We start from the raw sequence: 15,688 nt of genomic DNA on the forward strand, positions 1-15,688 counted from the left end.
ATCTGGTTATCATGGCACCTGTCACTGGGTGGGATATATTAGGCGGCAAGTGAACATGTGAACAGGAAAATTGTTGTGGCTGTGCTCCTGGATTTTACTGCAGATTTTGACCAACCAAGGGACCAACATTGTGATCCCTACAGCCATTAGCTGCTAGTGTGACTTTTGCAATTCTTTTATTATTTCCTCCACTACCTAGCAATAGAGGACTTTACTATTTTTAACTGTCAAGGTCCTCCTGAATAATAGTAATAGCTTATTGGACATATGGAGTGGTGACATCCTCTTCAGCCTCAATGTTCTTGCTCACATGTACTCAACATCTCGTCATTATCCAAGGTCAAAGTGGCAGCTCAGGAAACCTCATGACTCCTATAGAGGGGACATGACTGATGTGCATTAACAGTGGGTCCTTTAAAGAGGTGAAAAGTTAATTGGCTATAAATACGGCATATTAGTGAGATTTCATGACTCTGATATGTTCATGTACCAGATCCAATGATGCATATATGAGTTCATGCCAAACTCATCCATAACATTGTTAATGTGAGAAAGCCATGGCTGATATTTGCTGTAAGAGGGAAACTCACAGCTCTGAGCTGATATGTCTCGCACACTTTATGCTGAAACTCTGTCAGCCACTGCAGATAAACCCATTGTCTCCTCTATTTTCTGTGCGGCTTCCTTTTTAAATATGACTCAGGCGAGAGAACGGTCTGTCTCTCCATCTCTTATACTGTAGGAAAATTGAATTAGCAGGAATAAAGAATGGCATTAATGCTCCGATGAATCAAAGTTTGTCTTTAAGTGTATGCACAAAGACATAATTGGTAAGTGGAGTATTTCCATACCTATCTCGCTACAGTTATAAGAGATGGTTTCCATGACAATAATGAACTTTTGAGGGATAAATGAGAAGGAGCTTCAATATGAACTTTCAGATATTCTTACCATCTCTAACCTCCAGACAATGAACTGATTCCTTTTGTTGCTGTGTGAAGAGGACAAGAAATGTTTATTACTGCAGTTTCAAAGGACTCTGCATACGGACAACATTGTTTTTCATTTGAGTTTTCCTTGCATTTAATAATATAATGTTTGATGAAGGTTTTCTTTGTTCTTGCAGATCCTGAACAACTCCTTTACTTTCACCTGTAGGAGACTTAACTTAAAGTGAGTGTCTACAGTCTGTACCATGCTATATTTAATCTAAAGCTCTAAAACATTTGATCAAGTGACATGAACATACCAGAGAGACTTTAACAGCTAAAGAGCCAGATATTTCCCTCAGGAGTGGGTAGAGACCAAAACCGAGCTAATAGAAAGTGAAGATTCAAATGAATGCTAATGCTGCTCTGTGTCTGCTGGATTTGTAAATAGGCAACTTTGTCTCCATATCGTCATAGTTTTATACATATATATATATATATATATATATGACAATATGTCAGTGTTGTGTTTATAGCATATTCTTCTGCCCCAAAGTGACCAAAAAATATATGAACAGAGGCCGCTTTAACAAATTAATTTTAACTGCTCCACAACATTTTCTTCATGGGGGACATGTTTCCTGGAAGGGATCCTGGGCAGTGGTGCACTTTGCTATCCATAGTCAGCTAATGTAATCTCTTGGGAAAGAAAAGTCTGCTTGAGGATGAAGAAAAATGAGATAAAAGGAAAATAGGTTACAGTTTTTCAGGAAAACCATCTACCAGGATGAGGATGGGGAGAGAAAGAAAATGAAAAAGAATTGGAGAGGGAAAGAGTGTAAAAGGGAGAGACAAGAAGGAGAGAGAGCGAGAGAGGAAAGCATCTTCACTGCGCCATCAGGTGTAATTTCTGTACTCTGGCAAAAGCGTAAAAAGATTGAGAGGACAGCAGGCAAGATAAATAGATTGAACTTGTGTGTTTGAGAGTGGGTGATGGGAGACAGAGAAGAAATAAACTGCAAGGGGGGAAAAAACACAAAAGGAAAAAGTCAGAATGTGCAGAAGGAAAAATGGAGGCAGAGCTTGCAGGCTAATAGTCACCACATTAGCCAGCCATCATCCAGCTCAGCTGACCACACAAGTCTCTCCACGGGTGCTGTCATTAAACCCCCCCTACAGGTGTCTGGGTGAGTGATTTTAACCAGAGTAAACAGAACAAGATTAATGGTGCGAAATAGCACACAAGGGCCACAGAGCTGGTGGCACAATGGTGTCTGTGTCAATGAAAAGGTTATTAATGTTTGGGAAGCTACAGACGATGTCTCTGTCGGTCAGTGTTTCTGTTGTAATGTGTTGTTCTCTGGATGAAGCATGTACGTGTGTGTTTGTTTAACCATGTAATTATTATTATTATTAGGAATATAGCCAAGAAGCAGAAGGAACACTGTAAATGTGGATAAATTATTTAGAAAACATTACATGCAGACATCTTATTCACACACATACTGTATTACTCCATGACTTTTGTCTCTTTTTTACAAAAGCAGGAGACCCAAAGAATGAGGAAAAGGGGTAGTTATAGCAAAATTAATCAAAACACTTTATCATTGTTCCCTTCCACAAACCAACAGATTTGACAGCAGTGGTCCAGCTCAGGCCGATGTGTTCAAATCAATAGCAAATTTAGGATGTCTGTGCACAGCCTGCAGCTCATTACACAGGCCAGTGTTATTTACTAGCTTTAGGCTGCCTCCTCCGTTCATCCTTCCCTCCCTTCCTCCCGCTCTCCTCCTCCTTGTGTTCCAGGATAGTATTTCATACAAATACTCCACCACACAGTACAACCTGCTCCCACTCAGTGTCACCAGGAGACGGTTCCTCCAAAATCCAGAGCCAACCAGCCAGTACACCCGAATTAGACATGTCATTGTCAAGATGCACAAGTGCATATGGCCTCATCTGTTTCCACAAACTAAGATCTCAGTGTTCCCAGAACATAAGGGCTCGGAATGTAAAATATTTGTACTGTTTTATGCATATAACCTCATAGTGTAGTTGAAATAGGAACAATAAATTGGTTGTAGAAAAAGAGACGTGGCTGTGAAATCAGCAATGTCGCAAACAAATGGGACACAGCACAGTAGATCATACAATTTTAAAGTGAGTCCCAGGCAAGAAGAGTGCAGTCAGCATGCAGTAGTAAGACCTGACAGTTATCTAAATTCAGCAGGAGAGTCTGGAGCGTGAGTGACACATAGCCTGACTCAACAAGCCCAACTGAGCAGAAACTTGTTCTAACATCTAAATCTAAATGATCACAATCTACTGAAGCGTATCTACCTGTTTTGAAAAGGGTATAGCACTCTGAAACTCCACTGTGCTACTGAATATTTATTATATTTTAGAACATTATTTTTTGTGTGTAAACAAAACATGTTTACAATACGTTATGTTTTCATAGTGAATTGCGGATTTATGGCCAGATAATCACTTTTACATTCTCCTGGTTTAGAAATAAAATGAATCTTAATGGTTAACAAACCAGAGAAAGTAAAGGGTTTGTTTGACTCAGCAGCTTTGTTACCTGAGCAGCTCGGCATGCTGTGTACTGAACATCGGAGGAGTAGGCTGTGATCCTGCCTACTCTGTGTTTACACACAGCTGTTTAACCAGGTAACGTTGGCCCACAGAGCGGCCTGCCGGCGGCGCGACAGCGGGAGGCTGGATTACTCTGCTTCTGCCAAATGAGGCAGAACGAGGCTAATTCTATTTGAGCTTCAGCACTTGAGTCAACTTTACGGCCCAATTAGCTCCCAGAAACGGGCGAAGGGTAAAGGAAAGGAGAAAGGGGGTTGTGGGAAGGTGATGGTGGCACCAGTGTCTCCTCTTTAGGGCACAAAGCCAGACTGGTATCAAATAATGCTGCAACAGCTGGGTTTGACTTGGCACAGTGCAAATTAGTTGTATTAGTCATATTTGTTTATGATCTTCTGTGCATCATTATAAAAGATTAGGCTGATCTTCACACACATTGCATGGTTTTATTTCATGGCACTGTGACTTTCTAGCGAGGTTTTGTGGAAATCTAAAACTGTGCAAACTAATTGTAAAAATATGATGCTGCAACTGTTTTTTGTCTGTAACAAACTGGAAGGGGCAGAAATCAAATCAAATTTTCTAGCAGAAAAAACCTTATTTAGATTTTAAATAGAGTGAAAAATTGGTTATGAAAAATAATCAGGACTATTATTGTAATAAGTGCACCAAACCTGGCAATCAGGAATATGTTCCTGTCATCACTCTACTGTCTGGAACAAATACTTCAAATCCATTGTTCATAAATTGGTGGGTAGTAGTATTGATGTGTGACATGTTAAGGGGGGACATGTCACATAATCAAGTTTCAGAAGTCTCACAGTAGAGCTATTGTACATCCTTATGTGATCAATTATGTAACGCTGTTTTAATGGACGTATACTCAGACGTTTACTCTCTGAAGTTCTACAGCCTGAAAACAGTGAAATGCTCTTTTCTCATGTTTGGACAGAAGAGAGTTTCTTTTACCTATCAACACTAAATACTCTGAAGTAGTTGTGAGCAGAAACCATTTTCAAATCTCTCCTCAGTTGTGCATCAAGGACTGTTTTTGACATCTGAAAATATTTGTCTACCAAATAGCATTGTATTGAAAAGCTGTGTCATGAAATCAATAGAAAACTAAAATTAATGGACATCAGAAATGGAACATTATGTCATTATGTGCGTTTTGAGGTCGTGGCTCGTAAACTTTGGGACACTGCGAACACTTAAAAATCCACCCTCCTGTTTGAACTTGCATTTGTGTATATCTTTTTCTACTGTACTTGATGGTGTTTTTGTAAGTGTAGGATTTAGTGGCATCATTGTAACCAACTGAAACCAACCGAGTGTGTAGGAGAAACTATGGTGGCTGTGAAACTCTATCTAGAGCCAGTGTTTGGTTTGTCAGTTGTAGGCTAATGTAGAAACATGGTGGACTCCATGGAAGAGCACTCGCTCCCTCTTTAGAGTAAAACAGCTCATTCTAAGGTATTTTTTTTAGGTGACTATACACAAATGAAAACATATCTATGAATATTATATCACATTTCTGCCAATAGATCCTCCTGAATGTTACACACTGGACCTTTAAGTTTGTATTTTGAGTTTTTGTAATGTTCTGGTCTTGAAAGGTGCTATGTTAACTTCCTTACTTATGTTAGGAAGTTTGCTATTTAGTAGCTCACACAAGAATCAAGTTGACTTTCATGCAAAAGTTTTGAAAATGGTCTTTGCCTGCAGCTGCAATATATTTACCACATAATATAGAAAGCTTTGAATAAAAATGATGAATAAATTAAAGTGATCTTACGAAAGTAATTGCAGGGTGATTTTCCTGCATACTGAAATAAAAATTGAAAGGAAATCAGTCTATACACTTACAATCTTCTCTGGAAAATGGTCAGCAGTAATGTAAAATGTGCAATTTGTAATTAAATAGACTCAAACAAGCCAAACCACTGCCATGGATTTTAAAAAAAGAAAGAGAGGTGGACAAATTTGCACAGAGCCAGTAAAGATATTATGAAAACAGAGTAATCAGAGAGTGCATTTGCATGACAATGTAGTCTGTCACACAGAATACTAAACATTTTTACTGAATTTCTTTTGAAAAGGGACAGTTTATCCTCGATGAGGTTTATTACACGCAGCATTATTCGCATTATTAGCAAAATAAGAGGCCTAATGTAATTGCAGACAGAACCACAATAAGCAATTAGAAAAGGTCTGAGGGTCAAAGCCACAGTGCCCAAATAATGCCTCAACACGTCATAAACATTGTTTGTCACAAAAATATTGAGGTATAATGTAAATGTGCCATTTTCCTGTTCATTGTTGGAACCAGATTCATCTTCCAGTTTGACAAAAAAAAAAGAGAAAAAATATCTATGTAGAAGCTGATAGTTGCAGAAAATTGTATTTACCGGTACTCTCCCACAACACTGTTCGACCTCAGCATTTATGTTTGGAAACGGAGCAGGGCGGGGCAGCAAGAAAAATAGTTTTCTGTAAAAGTAAGTGGTTTACCACATGAATGATAATCATGCTGCTGTCAGTTGCTTGGTTACCGTCACTAGAAATCAGAGGCTGTGTAGGGACAAGAGAGGGATTTTTGATCCTTTGGGGGTTTGTTCAATGCCTTGTTCAATGCTTTGGATAATGACAGCAATGTATTTATTTTATTTATTTTTCTGAAATTTGTACACGGCTCTCATTTCCAGGTATGAATAGCTGAGAGGAGCACACACACACATCAATGACAGATTTTGCGCTCCTTCGAAAAATCAAACACGCCCAAGCGAAGTTTCAACCAGGCGGGGAGGCTCAAATGGATTTCATGCAGGTTGATGTGGCAGCTTGAGGCCTCAGTGAACTCCTATAACGAACATCATCATTTAACTATTCTGTAATATTTACATTCCTCACCCTTCAAAAAAACAAATATAACAGCTTTTCTGGATGACTGCAGGCACAGTTCAATAACAGTCACCAAGTTAGAGAAAATAAAAAAACAAACACGGGAACTGGAAGGGAACAACAATTCCTGCGGGATATACATCCAGCATCCTTCAGGCTTTGATTCGTGGGTTGAAGGAAAGAGATTAGGATTAAAGATCATTCAGTAGGCATTAGTGCAACAAGCCCCAATATCTTCTCATCATCAGCCAACTGTAAAGGGTAAAAATCACTGTTTTCTAGCTACTGTAAATGTCGGGGAAAGAAGCATAAAACTCCATTGACTGACTTGAGTTTTGACTCACCACCACTCAGATGAGTGAAATAGTCCAAAATGGTTCATTTATCAACACCAACCAAACTTTTCAAGGACTGCAGACTTTCTTTGTGTTCTGACATTGAGAATTGTTACCACCGATGAAGTGTAGCAAACCCCTCATGTCTGGGCTCAAAAGGAGGCCTGTACACATTTAGTTTTAGTTTGAATGCCTATTGACCAGAAAGTCTGCTGTCACAACATGACACTGCATTATCATCACATAGTGAGGATCAGGAATCAAGTTGTGAGACAGCTGGATTCACAAGATCACAAAATCAAGCGAGAATCTGATTTTAATCTTTCATCAATCAATTTGGCTGTGGTATTTATTAATTGAAAGAAGATCAAAGAAAAAAAAGGCCCTGAAGGCTTTCCGCTCTCCTCCAGACTGACATCAGTAAGAGTTTGACTACGTTATATGGTTCGTGATAGATGGGGATAGGTAGATGGTTCATCCAATCACCTGCCTCTAAAACTGTTTCCAACAACCCTGTTAAAATACAAGGATCTTTTTTGTTGATTAAGGTACAGTAAAGATGTTATAATATGATCTGTTTAGTCCAGTTTTAGAGATCCATGAGTCTGAAGAAATAGGATAGGAAAGTCCACCAGAATTGAGGTTCAGTCTCAGCTGACACGACTTCATTGCAGTTGAGTCTTGTTACATCTATCAAAGAAAACAATTAGCAGTAATAATTTGGTTGTTTTTTCATTTCAGTTTGTAATTATCGGTAATCACCATTGTCCGTGTCTGTGTGTGTCCGTCACACTGATAAAATGCTGAAGAAATGCAGTTGGAAATCTGTCAGTTTCACTGTATTTACTGCTACAGTAAATTAATCTTCTTTGAATTTATTTGGCAGTGAGAAAATAAAACTGGCTGCTGAGCTTAATACCATTTAATGTTTTCTACATTTTTCTCTTTTCCATTTTCTACACGCCAGTGACATTTTTTGTTGTTGTCTTTTATAATCATAGTCAAAGTTGATTTATATTGATTATCTTATCCAGGGCATTAACAGTGTTTGCAGTGACATTAAAGTATAGAAATTGTGATATTTTTCGTATTGTCAACAAATCCATGAAAAGACCAAAACCAACAATGAACTGATCCTGAAGTACAGTGTGTAAAAGCCTGATGTATCTAACCCCTATGTGCTGTAGAGCTCCATTGACATTCAGTAAAAAAACACCTCAATGAGCCATCGTTGTACCGTCTGACATGTTCATGAACATAGGGACTGCGGTCCGCATACACTGTCCAGAATTACTCCCCAGAACACCACAAACAGTCCCCAACAAATACACAAAAACAAATACTTAAAACACATACAAACATTTGTGTGTATCTGAACTGGCTTAGAAAAACACATTAAAAACCATGATTTAAGTTGTTGTCATCCTCAGTGATGCAGTGTGCATACAATAACACAGACCAGGTCCTGGCACAGTGTCGCTGAGAGTCTGTCAGTTACACTAGCAACCTTGGCACATAGCCAGCCCGTGTTAGGTATTGTTTTTTCTACCTTGAAACCATTTTGGCAGCTATGAGATAAAATGTCAGAATCCATTAATCTATCAGACCAATGAAACGTTTTTTTTTTGTTGCCATGAAAACTAATTTCAAAGCAACTGTTATTCCTCTTTTGATTACAGTTTTAATTTTCTTGCTTATGCAACTCACAGTGTAACCAGTCATCTGTTAAGAGCATAGCTGCAAACCAATATGTTTCTACAATAGTAATAAAACACATTTTATATAAATGTAACTTAGTATCTAGTAATATGAAGACAGCAATTTAATAATCAACACAGATTCTCTTTTGACCTGTAAAAAGATTTCAACTGCTTGTCGTCTCCGCTCAGCATTTTTCTGAGCATCTTTGTTGTTTGCAGCCAAATAACAAATGAAGGCCTGAAACCTGCTCTCCTCTTACCAACCCTTTCCACACATTCACCCCTTTGATATGAAAATAATGACCTTTGCTATTATTTTGTGCCAAATTCAGTAATTTTTTATAGATATGTATCATACTGTTACACTGTCTTGAGAAACGAACAGCTCAAGTCCCATAGAAATTGAATACCATTACAAACTAGGCTTTGGCGCACTGCTTTTCCCGCTATTGCTGCATGGAGCAAACAAAGCTAAAGTTAGCTCAGTTTGGACAAGCTAACATTCTGTAGCTCAGTGATCATTTGAAGTAACAGCAACCGAAAATAGTTTGGAGAAAATAAAACTCTTCAGTTTTACTCGAATCGTGCAGGTGCCATATTTTTCATTCCAAACTGCAAATTTTGCCGATAGAGCTAAAAGTGAGCAGATTTTTTCCCCCTAATGTGATCTCTCACTGTAAGACCACCCTGCCATCAACATATCACTTGAAACACCTTGACAGCTAACAATTCAAAAAAGCCTGGTGGCCCTGAAAAGAAAACACTGCCAATAGGCCTCACTGTAATCATTCCTCACTACCGACCGCCTCCTCCTTATGCCTGTAAACAAACACATGGCAGCTGAAAGAAATGGTGGTCACATCCTTTCTGCTTTCCTTAAGCAGAGACTCGGCACCATCTGTGGCTGGATTGTGAGTGCAGGTGGGTGAATTCCCTGTAAATGTTAGTCAGTTGGCTGCAGACCTTCAGCGCTCTGCCAGGTTTCAGTGTAGAGGATTTGGCTGAGTTATAACCTGCATATGTATGCTGCTCTGCTGCGAGACTGGACACCATCTGCAGAGTGTCGGCTGTCCTTCTGTGTGTGTGTGTGAGTGTGTAGTGATGAGACTTTCAGTATGATTAGTGGAGGAGTTAGGAGTTGCATGGGCTGGAGGATGGTATTTTAATTCCTTATGGACATGTAGATGGCATTCGTATCCTCATTATAAATAAAAGAGGTTCTGCCTGCTTTGTATTTTTAGTGACTAAATGGGTAACACATTTTATTCTGATTTTCAGGGGTGCATCAACCTTTTGTTCTTCTTTTCAAGTCATTATGCTCCAAGCTGGTGAGAGAACACACTGTATTGTCGCTGCGAGCTGTTCAGTTTAATTTCAAGAAGCAGCACTGGTACAATTAAACCTGTCTTACTGTGCATCCAGGCAAAGTGCAAAATTAATTTTAGAGGAGTTGTAATTTCACACAAAGTCAATAAAAAGACACGATTAGATGTGAATTTGCATGTGGTGGTGTGAATTGATGCAAAGACGTTGTGAATCCCAGGGCTTTATGAATCTCCTTCATCACTTACATGGAGAAAATGGGAAAGAGAGAGAGACCGGAGAGAAATTGAACAAGTTTTTGGTGAGTTGAGTGTAGTGAGAGGCTGACCCTCTTATGATCATCTTATGAAATGTATAAAAAAAAATCTAGTTTAAACTACCAGCAGCATGTCCTGTAAAGGAGTTTATGTTAGCCCCACTTTGATCCACTACAATATTAATATGCTGCTTACTGTAATACAATGCTCTGAATGTTCTGCATATTGATTGCTTGTGATCCTTTAAACACGTTGCTAATAATATTCTTTACTTTAACTTAGAGGTCCAGTATATAAGATTTAGTGGCATCTTGCAATGTAGTTGCAGATCCCAACTCCCTCATTTCACCCTCAGCTGGCCAAACTACGGTGGCCATTAATCAGACTAAAACTGCAAATGCTCCCTATCTATAGCCAGTGTTTGGTCCCTTCTATAGAAACATGGCGGATGCAATCGGCGGCATCTGTAGATAAAAACGTCTCATTCTAAAGTAATAAAAGCAATTATTGGTTGTACACAAATGAAAACCTATTATTATTATATTATATATGTTTTTACTTAAGGATCTGAATACGTTTTCCACCCCTATCATAAACTGTGGTACAATCATATGTTACTAAATGTATTGCATATTTTATCATTATTAAAGGTGCGTCTCTGCCAGTCTCACCATCTGCCCTTTTTGACCAGATAACAGCTAGAGTAGTATGGATGACATGGCCCATGTAATCACTCTGTAGCTTTGCAGCGTTCCACCAGGAGATTACTGTGATGAATCATGCATGAATCATGCAAACTAATGCACATATGAAATGAACAAGCTCATTGTGGGTTTCATAAACACTTTAAAAAGATATGAATCAATCTTGGCGACGTCATCAGAATAAGGTGGAGGAACGCAGTGAATGCAGGTCATTTGCACCTGATGGATCAACCCTCACCTCCTTTTTGCACAGCATATAAGGGCCATATTTAAAAAATACGTCAGATCAGTGGGGAACATCTGAACAAAACTGGCTGAGAGCAGAAACAACTCAGGTAATGGAGGCCACCCATTCTTGACCTTGGCTCCCCATTACACATCCACTCAGCGGGCTATTTCAGCAGCTGCATGCACAGGGACAAACACATACAGACGAAAACAGAACTTAAAACGGATATGTGAGGAGTAACGAGTGGATAATGGCAGGTTGTTGATGGGCTGGGTCCATTATTTCTTCCATCATCTGTTGTTGGGTGTTTGTATAACTGTCTTGGTAATGGCAGGTGTTTTTATTTTGGAACAGGGTCCTCGAGATCGTGGTAAAGTCTGACCCTGGCTTGTTTGTCCTCTTGCATTCTTAGTCACTGTTGCATCTAAAAAAAAAAAAGAGAAACAATTCTGACAAATTCAGCTGATTCATTTTATTGTGTTTTGATATTATATTATTATATTATATTATATTTGATTGTATATGTTTTAAAAGGCCAGTTTTTTTTTTAGCCCATGTCCTACAAATGGTAGATACTTCACATTATTGTATTACTAACACTTTTCCATTAGTGTTTTTAGTGATTTTTAACCTTACAGCCACAGCTGGTTTCCATTATAAATACTAGAAAGCTCCATGAAGATAATTAATCACAAGATTTATCAATTATTTTGAATCTTCACTAATGATTATTTATATTATTAATGCATTTGCTGATAATTTCTCAGTCTGTCTCAATCATGGTTCTATACACTCTATACACATATGTCCAATGCAATGCATATTTATCAAGAGACAACACTCAAAAACTCTTCATCAGGACTGTGTGGGTGTTGTTTGATCAGACAGCAACCAAACAACGTGAGCACACCCCCCCCCACTTAAATCCTGATTGGTGCACAGATGTACATGATGTCCAACTGAGCTTGCCCACTTCAAACAAGTGAGAAGATAAAAACACAAACACAGAAATCTCTCATTCAAAACAATTGTTTTTACTTTGGCACAAAAATGTTTCTTCATGTACAATTATGTCATTCATAGTAAGAAGATGACATGAGAAAATACATTTTCAGAGGCTTTAAAGATAAAGGTGTAATGACTGCCAGCTTATAGTTTTACCATTAAATACATATTAGTATTAGTCACGTGATAGAAAAACACATCTAAAACTCACACTGCTGCTTTGGCCTTCATAGGTATCAAATATAAATACTTTCATCATCTGCTGTAGTTTGTGTCATTTATAAGGTGTCAGCCAGAACGGATATTTATATACATGAAAAAGTTCTGTACTGTTCACAGACTTGTTGCTTGAATTTGTCATGACATTTAAATAATCTCCTCAGCCCCAGCCGACTGCAGTGACAGTTTTACATTATTAAAATGTCAAAAACTGTAATTAAAAAGATATTTCATAGCAAGGTTTTCACTGGTTGACTGCAGTGTGTAAATGGTGTGAAAAATGTTCCGCTATCACACGTATGTTGCTAATCCCTGGTCGTATTAAAACAGAATCCTCCCACATGACCAAACAAGAACAAATACACTTTATCTTAATGCAAATATAAACAGAAACCCAGTACCGTAGACACACGCACACACACACACACACACACAGACTGGAGTCTTATTTGTTATGCAGCACTGACATCATGAATGATGGTCCCTGGATGACGGATGTCGAGCCGGATCTCCTGCCACCACTGTGTGATACCGCTGTCCTCTGAGTAAAGGTTCATAAATCAACAGAAACTCCACACCGTGTGAACCAGTAACCACACAGGTTAATGGTGAGCTGCAGAGCAAAGCTTTTAGGGTCACACTGTTCATTTGTCTAACAGCATCTGAGGGACAGTCAACAGTGAGTGCTACATTAAACACTAGTCTTTGTGCAGAGAATCTATTAAGAGCAATGAAAAAGGTGGAGAAATAATATGAGAGAATGGATAATGTGTTTTTAAATTTTTTTTAAGTAACCTGCACTTTACAAATTGCCGTCTCTCATTATTATTTGAGATGCTATTACTTGCCCAAAATGTTTCTGTAACCTTTCTAATGGCTTATCAAGAGTGAGTTTAGTTGAAATGACTTTGACTATGTTGCTGTGGCTGAGTGACCTTTTAAAATGGGAGCCAGAAGAAAAACGGACTCTGCGATAATGTGTTCGACGTCCAACTACCAGTGCGGACTTTCAATGAGTGCAAAATCTGTAAAATTCCTAATGTTTAGGTCGTCTGAGATGAAAGGCTCTGGAGCATTATATTGAACGTAGGGTTAGGTTAGGTATTAGTGTTAGCAGTGTTGTGGGTGTTTTTCATTTCCATGGCTATTATGCCCTTACACTTACACATACACACACTTACATATACAGTATACTGTGACACACAAGTAATTAGAGAATTAGTGCTGACCTCTCCAGACCGGCTGTGTGCCGTGTAATTACAAAGATGCTTCTCTTTTTGTACCTATAGCTGAGGACGACACAGTCTGCTCTGATTCTACCACAAAAATCAATTAGACTATTCATTTCAGTGTCTTGTTTGTATCTGCTGATGTTGCTGGTATGCCCATCTGTTACAGTGGACAGGTCAGGGCCAGGAGCCCATAAAATAGACTCATTTAGAGACTGTAAATGAGGGGTTAGCCTTGCAGATACAACCTGAACTGTCCCCTCACTGTGAATCTCAAATACTTGTGTGAAATTCTTTATGTGGGGAAAGTGACATTGAAGAGTTTTATTATTAACCCAATGATGGTCGGGTCTGAAATAAAGCCTTTTAAACTTTGGAGTTTTGGCGTCATCTGAAGGCTCTTACCTGTATGTTGGTAAATGTAAAAATGAATTATGTGGAAATACAAACAAACAGTTTTAGCCAAGCTAGTAAAGGAAAACTATGACACATTCATGGTGAGGATCCTAATGACTGATCTAGAATTTCCTCTAACATCAGCAGGTCACAATTTGGATTCCTCCATTACTTTGGTTAAGACCAAATACCTGCAAAACTCACTATCAGCTGTACTTTGTCTTTAATGCTATAATGTTAGCATGCTAACATGTTAAGATGGTGAACACGGTAAACATTAAACCGTAAAACGGCCTCATTGCTCACAGTGCTGCAAGCATGGTTGTAGACTTCACGCTGTAAACTGCTTCTTGTAAATGTCACAAGGCACGGCAAGGCACATTTATTTGTAAAGCACATTTCAAAGCAACCCAAAGCGTGTTACAGTAAAGATTTTCCTGTGCAATAAAGAATTATTAGTGACATTAAAGTTGTGCTGCTTTTAGGTTTTACCTTCAAATAAAGCCTTAGATAAGATACAACAATGTATGACCAATAGATAGATTGCTGTAGCAATGAAAATAAATTGTGCTAAACCATAGTTGGGAAGGGATGAGGGATGAAGGTCAAGGGTTGAAGGTTTGTTTGGCGGATGGATGAATGGAGGAGTTTGGCGCAATGGAAAGAGGGAACCGAGTGGGTTGTGAGTGGGGGGAGCTGTCTCTTTGTATCACTTGTAGAGAGCCCCAGTGGTTCCTGTATTTGGATAAGAGAGGTAGAGAAAGAGAAAGGGTTTGGGGGGGACGGATGTGGAAAATGAGTCAAGGAGGGAGTGAACGGATAAGGTGTGCTAAGGTAAGTTTGAGTGGAAATGAGATGAGTGCAGAGCGTGGTCTTGTTCCCGAACCTAGTTATAAAACTTAATTTATTGTGCTGTACTGGGTGAGATTTGAGCCTTTCTTAGGCCCTTTTAATGGCGAAATGAAAAGACCACAAACGAGATTTGTTATTGTTTGTTATACCTTTTACATTATAACCAATTAGTGTTATTGTGTGCAGTGTTGATCAGTTAGCAGAGGATCCCTTACAATTTGGCTAAAATTATTAACCACTCAGTTAAGAAGGAAAGAAAAGTGGGAGAAGTACTTTGGAAAAGAACAAGGGCGGATATACATGGGTGGGAGCTGCCAGGCCTAAAACATGCCAGGCCACACTCTATATAATCTATATAATCTAATGATCTCCTATGACCACAGTTTAGACAAAGTGATGTGCTTATATTCAATAAAAAATAATGTACCGCAATAATGTAATGTTTTTGAGCTAAAATATCTATATAGCATAGTATTTGGGGGAATTTCCAAGCAAATATGGATTTGTTTGCGATTAAATCAGCATATATTTCTGACACCCCTTAAAGTCTCCATGCCACCCCATGAATATGTCTCTAGATCCGCTCCTGAAAAGCATGCAATGCAAAATAAGGCTGCTGCAGTGACTTCATCTGCACTTTTTAATCACCTTACATTTGCATACTCTATTACAGTGATAGCGCTCTGTTGCAGTTCTGGTAGCTAGACTATCACTTCACTGCTGTGTTTTTATTTTATTTCTTCATATAACTGTATTATCTGTATAACTATGTCCTCACATGCAGAGCTGACATAGCTTCTTGAGACAAAATTCTTTCTCACAGCTTAATTGTTCACATTGGGAGACAGGTCTCAAAACAGGCAATTAGATTCAAACCCTCTGTCAACATGTTTTGCCTGTGGTTGAATTTAATCGTACGCTTTGGGAAAAGCTGTTTTTAATCCTGATTACCTTTTTGCTAAAAGTCACCCGCTGTGAGAGGGTAACAGCTTCAGATGGGGTACCCATGTGTGG

The sequence above is a fragment of the Morone saxatilis genome, unplaced genomic scaffold (assembly GCF_004916995.1).
Source record: "Morone saxatilis isolate NCDOM2014 unplaced genomic scaffold, NCSU_SB_2.0 Contig17, whole genome shotgun sequence".
Taxonomy (NCBI): Eukaryota; Metazoa; Chordata; class Actinopteri; family Moronidae; genus Morone; species Morone saxatilis.